Raw genomic sequence first — 6,725 nt, 5'->3', positions numbered from 1 at the left:
CATGGTCCCCCTGAGGCCAACTGCAGCCAAGCGACGTCTGACCGCAGGGCCTCTCCAGACAGCGATCGACTGGAAGCCATCCTCAGTCAATATAGACATGTTTTCCAAAAATACCCCGGCTGCACATCTCTCATTACGCATAGAATAGATACAGGCGACCACTGTCCAGTCCGTTGCAAACTGCGCCCAGTAAACGCAAAAAAGCGGGAAGTCATGGACCAATGTATACAAGAACTGCTGCAGCAAGACCTTATCGAACCATGCACCAGCTCATGGGCCAGTGCTCCAGTCCTGGTGCAGAAAAAGAATGGTGGGTACCGCCTAGCAGTTGACTGCACACCATTAAATGCCAGGACAAATGTACCAAGGTACCCAATGCCTCGTACCGACTGGGTCCTTGCACAGTTGGGTCGTGCCAAATGGTTCTCGAGTCTGGACCTTGCACAAGGTTTTTTCCAAGTGCCTGCAGCACCGGAGGACGTTCAAAAGACTGCGTTCATATGCCACAAGGGCATGTTTCAGTTTAAGAGGATGCCATTTGGAGTGGCTGGAGGGCCAGCAACGTTTCAGTCTTTAATGGACAAACTGCCAGACGGAATAAAACATACCTACTGCATGGCTTTCTTGGATGATATCCTTATCTACTTCGACACATTGGCAGAACATCCGGACCACATTGCCGAGGTGTTGCGTAGGATTGACAGGGCCGGCCTCTCAGTCAACCCAGCAAAGGTTTCCTTCTGCAAACAGACTCTCAAGTTCCTTGATCACATAATTACTCCTGGCGAGCGCAGACCGGACCCAGACAAGGCGCAAGCTGTCTCTCAGTTTCCCCCATCCCGTACTGTCAAACAACTCCAAATGTTCTTGGGCCTAGTTGGCTACTACAGGAATTTTATACCCTCATTCTCCGACAAGGCAAAACCTCTAACACTGCTGTTGAGGAAAGGTACAGACTGGTTGTGGGGGGCTGAGCAGCGAGCAGCATTTGAGCTGCTGAAGACTACACTGGCAGGCGAGGTGGCTGTCACCCTACCGGATCTGAACCGACCATTCGTCATTGAGACGGATGCTAGTGGCACAGGCATTGTGGCGGTTCTACTTCAGGAGGTGGATGGCTTGCTTCGGCCAGTCTCGTTTATTAGCAGAACCCTAACCGCAGCAGAGCGAAACTACACAGTGCAAGAATGGGAATGTCTGGCAGTCGTGTGGGCTGTGGAAAAATTCAGGCCATACATTGAGCTTACGTCTTTTGAGGTTCGTTCTGATCACGCATCGCTGGCATGGATGCTCAACACTGAACACACGTCGGGTCGGGTGCGACGCTGGGTTTTGCGATTGCAAGGGCTGAGGTGCACGGTTAGGCATCGCCGAGGCCGAGCTAACATCCCAGCCGATGCTCTGAGCAGATTTCCAACTGGTCATCCAGAACCAATGCCTTCAAGCTTGGCAGAAGAATGGTTTCCGATAGAACTCGAGGAACCACAGCTCACCATTCGCTTCGCTGATGTTGCCTCGGCTGACCTTGTTGACACCACACCCCTAACCGACTGTGCAAAACTGAAGCACGAGCAACAGAAAGACCCGTTGCTGCAGCAGCTGCTGCAGTACCTTGAGGCGGCGATCCTACCAGACGACCCCAAGAGGGAAAAAATGGTCTCCGACTTGGCCAAGGAGAGCCATATAGCACCTCATGGGGTTCTGCTTTGGACACGCGGAGGCAAAGCGGTGCCGTGGCTCCCCCTCCATCTACGGGAATTGGTGCTTAAACTGAAGCACGACCATCCACTCAGTGGACACGCCGGCTTCTTCAAAACCTTAAGGCGCATCGAGAGCCGCTTCACTTGGTTGGGGGTGCGCTCCGACACGTCTCGCTATGTACGAGGGTGTCAGCAGTGCCAGGTCTTCAAGCCCCGTCGCCAGAAGCCAAAGGGACTTATGGACAGCACTTGGGCGTCCTCACCCATGCAGCACCTCAGTGTGGATCTGATAGGCCCATTGCCCAGAACTCCACGGCAACACAAGTATATCCTTGTAGAAGTTTATCGAGCTTTTTCCCCTGCGGGCACCAACTTCAAAAGCCATCGTTGAAAGGATGGTGGAAGTTTTCTGCCGGCACGGTGCACCTCTTTCCATCTCCAGTGATAACGGTAAACCATTCGTCAGGAAGATATGAAAGGGAGTGCTGCAACATTGGGGAATACAAGAGCGGCACACAGTCCCCTACAGACCTGCTGGACAGCCTGTAGAACGTCACAATGCTACAGTCAAGCAGACCATTGTCAACTACTGCTCCTCCCACTGCAATTGGAACAAGCGACTCTCTGAGGTGGCCTTCACAATGCGGAGATCAGAGAGTGTGGTCACAGGATTTACGCCCGCATTCTTGTGCTATGGTCGGGAACTTTGTACACCTTGGGCAGATAGGCATCAGATTAGTGCTGAAATTTCTGAATCGGCACCCCATGCACTCGCTGCAGAGCTAAACCTTTACCTGCAGGATGCATTGGCCATGGCCAGGGAACACCAAGAATCAGCGAAGGTCGAACAGGCCAGGCATTACAACAAGCATCGTCAACCAACCACCTACAAAGTTGGCGACCTCGTGCTCCGCGACAAGCACACTCTAAGTAATGCAAGTACAGGCTTCACTGCTAAATTGGCCCCTCGCCGCTCAGGGCCCTACCTAATCACTGCCCGTGTGGGTCAGAACAACTTTAAACTCAAAGACCCTGCCTCAAGAAAGTATATGGGTGTGGCCAACGCAGACCAGCTAATGCCATACCATCCAATGTGGAGGCATGCTTGCACGAATTAAGGGGGGGAGGATGTAAGGGCCAGTGCGGGTGGCGCCATCAGGGGACACACAGGGACGGCTGACAACAGTGGAGGGAGAGGGGATGCGTGGTTAGCTATGGCAGGAATGTGCGTGAGGTGTGCGCGGGAGTGATCCGAGTGGTGTGGTCGAAGTGGGCTCAAGTGTGAGCTCGGTGCGCGTTGCATTAGGTGCGCGAACTGCGGATGACTATTGGGGGACTCCGGCACGCGGGACTCTGTGAGCGTGTGTAATAAATCATCCCTTGACAAACATTAATATAATCACTGACAGGCTTGTCATTCCATGTCTTGGAAGATGCTGGATTAAATGTCGTAGTCAATTGAATATACATATCAGCGATTATATTACAGTTTTTCTAGTAGATCACGCGAACAAACCGTCAACTTGACGTCACAGTCGTCATTCAGTCAATGAAACCGAAACAGCACGAGAGAAGAAATTCAATCAAATTATTTAGCGGTTGTAGGAAAATATCACCCGGTAACTCATGTATTCTAATGCGTAACGCATCGTTTGACAGAAGAAAACATGCAAAAAAATTACACTAGCTGCCCACTGAAAGAGAAGACACTTTCGCAAGGCAGCAAAGCTACCTAAGGTACAAGATGGTAGGTTCCAAAATTATTTACCTGGATGAGATATGTGCAACGGCAGCAAGCGCAGTGTTGGTGGAAGGACAGAACAGCGAGCGTGTGCTGCTTGTGCCAAGATCAGGACAACCATGGCCTGGAGCAGGCTGCCAGGGAAGGGCCATCGCATCATTGTGATGCACATCAGCAGTGAGAAAGGCCCATCAACGGCTGCCTGTATGTTTCCTGCAGAAAAACGAAAAGGGTGAAGACTGCTATGAAGATACGGGTGGCAATCATTTTGAGATGTTTGCACTCATGTGCTCCAGAGGCAGACAAGAGAAACATACTAGCGAAACACAAGCAGTTGTGTCATTCACACCTGGACGAAGCAATGCCGACAACAGTTTTACACAAAGAAGCAGTTCAGCAGTAGCTGACAGAGAGAACACTAATGGAACGCTATGATGCCAACAATGTGGCTCCCATAAATCATGAAGCTGCCCAAACTGTGTGTTGTCAAATACCATGTAGGTGTCGCTGTGGCGAGGGCTGGCAACGTCAAGCTCTGGCTCCCACCTTAGCTTTAACCTATGGAGTTTCTCTGGGTACAAGTTAATAATGATACCAAGAATGAGCATAAAGATTTTTGGCTTCCTTTGGTTGAAGCTTTGCTCATAAACAAGACACCAACGGTTTCAGCAGAAAAGTGGAGGAATTGTGCACACCACGCCATGAATAATGAAGAAAAATTCAGAGCAAACTCTGCCAGCGGCCCTCATATTCATTAACACATACGAGTTTCACAAAACATAACTATGTAGCACATCGGCTCTGGGATGCATCACAATAGTAAACCAGCGCTAACATCTCTTGCACTGCAAATTAAGACTTTACATCACCAAGTTGTCAGGCTTCCAAACTTTGGAAGTGATATGCCAGGTTTAACTTCCTGAAGGAACACATGGGCTATGAAGAACACCACAGTGGACGGCTCTGGATTAATTTAGACCGTATGGGGTTCTTCAACGTGCATTGACGTCGCACAGCACACCATTGTTTTTATGTTTTGCCACCGTCGAAATACTGCCACTGCAGCAGAATCGGGCTCAAACCCGCGACCCTGAGATCAGCAGCCGAACGCCAAAGCCACTAAATCATATGGCGGGTGCTTCCAAATTTTCATCTAGCTGCTTTTTCTATGGACTGCTTTCCTGTCTCACTAAAGAATACAATACTTGCTTTAACTATTCGCTTAATAATTCTTAAGGCATGCTGTTTTGTCTTCGCTGAGAACGAATAAACAACTGAGGCTCCTCTACCTTCACGCTGTCAGCAGGCAAAAGACACCTGCAGCTGCATTCCTTTAATACAAGCACATGCATCAGTTTTTGTGCTTATACGCAGGTTGGAGTGGAACGTCAATTCTTATAAATGTCCGACATGAGTATGACGACATCCATACAGACACAAGGCAGCAACGGGAAACTGCAATACGGGCACTGCCTTTGATAAAAATAACTTACTTGTGTGGTGCATTCTTTTCAGCCATCTCCTGCTTCTCGATACAGCTAACTCATTGTTAGAAGCATACAGTAGCAGTGAGCCACTCACAACTTGCCTCCGCGTCCCCCGGCTCTGCTTCTTGCATCGACCCTTTTTCCTTTAAAAGCGCTTACATCGAAAGGTGGGCGACCTGTCACATTTGCAAACAGCGCGCCTGTTTTGCACCTTGCTAGCCATGATGAAGCAAGTACACATCGAAATGTTCACTGAATGTGGGGGAAGATAGAAATACAAGAAACGCATTTAACGCTCTAGCGCACAAATTCAATACGACGCAAATTTTTATTTTTCTCGTCGAGCAGCCACGATCTACCACTGACGCTGATACTGTAGAAGCTTGGGCAAGTTGGTGTGACATGGTTTTTTCAGCAGCGCAGGGGACAAAGGACGGGACAAGTGCACAGACACGGCGCTGAACTTACATCCGGTTTATTGAGGTGATTTTCACTACTTAAGTACAGTGGCAACCAATCTCAAATGAAAAGACAGATACACAAAACAGATTGACGAAAATGACAATTCCTGAGCACAGGTCTACAAAGGCACAAGACCAGCTGCGCACGTTTTTCTATTCTCATCAAGGAAATGTAGTTCTTTATCAGACAGAGCTAATGAGGCAAAGCTTACGCATTCATCTTTGAATTTATGGATTTCATGAGCTTCAATGATTTCACGAGTGATTTTTGTTCTATTATCTGACAGCACTCGACACTGAGTGAAAACAGGATAACACAGTGGTTTTTTGTTCTTTTTTCTTTCCTCTGTGCAGTTTCTGCAATGAATGCCAAGGTGACGGGAAGCGGTGCCGCTCACGTTGTTGTTGTGTTCCCGCAGCCAGTCGTTGAGGCAACGACCAGTTTGCCCCGTGTAGTGCTTGCCACATGTAAGCGGAAACCTGTACACAACATTGCTGCTACATGGTACAAAACCTTTTTGGTGTTTCTTATCGCAGCCAACTATCCTTTCATTGCTGCTGTTTACAATATGGCAGAGTTTGGAGAGCTTATTGGGCGCGGAAAAAACAACGTTTACATCGGCACGCGCTCCCACCCTTTTCATATTATGTGAAATGCGGTGTAGATAAGGAATAACCACATACTTTCTTTTTTCTTCGTTGGGCCTTTCAGTGGAATATCTGCGGCCTGAATTAATGATTTCTCTTAGCAGGCTCTCTGATATTGCAATCAGAAGGTCGGAAGGGTATCCTGCTGCTTGTAAGCGTACCACCTGATTTTGATAGCTGTCTTGCATCGCATGATGGCATGATTTTTCGAGGGCATTTCTTAAACGCAACTTTGAGATGCCGCGCTTTACAAGCTTAGAATGTGCAGAAGCGAAAGGCGTGAGGGGCTTCTGGCATCGTGGCTTGTAACGCCACCACACATGGCTATTCTTGAGGAACATGGCAAGATCTAAAAAACGTAACTTTCCTTCAGAAGGCGTTTCATGCGTCAAAACAAGAGGGTCAAGACAGGTGTGAAAAATTGATAAAACTTTCGAGACCGAGGCCCCTGCGTCAGTAACTGCACATGTCATCAAAACTAAAAAATCATCTACAAACCTAAAAACACGAGCCACGCTTTCATCGAGTTGACTATCAAGGAGCTTGTCATGGTGCGCGAGATAAATGTCGCTCAGTATCGGAGCTATGCATGAACCAATGCCGACGCCATTGCTCTGGAGGTAAACAGATTCATTCCAGGTGGAAAATGTCGAGTTAAAGTAAAAAGTAAGGAGTTCCAAGAAGTTGC

The sequence above is a fragment of the Amblyomma americanum genome, chromosome 1, assembly GCF_052857255.1.
Source record: "Amblyomma americanum isolate KBUSLIRL-KWMA chromosome 1, ASM5285725v1, whole genome shotgun sequence".
In the NCBI taxonomy this organism is placed as follows: Eukaryota; Metazoa; Arthropoda; class Arachnida; order Ixodida; family Ixodidae; genus Amblyomma; species Amblyomma americanum.
The sequence above is the reverse complement of the archived record's forward strand: the minus strand, read 5'-3'. Positions refer to the sequence as shown.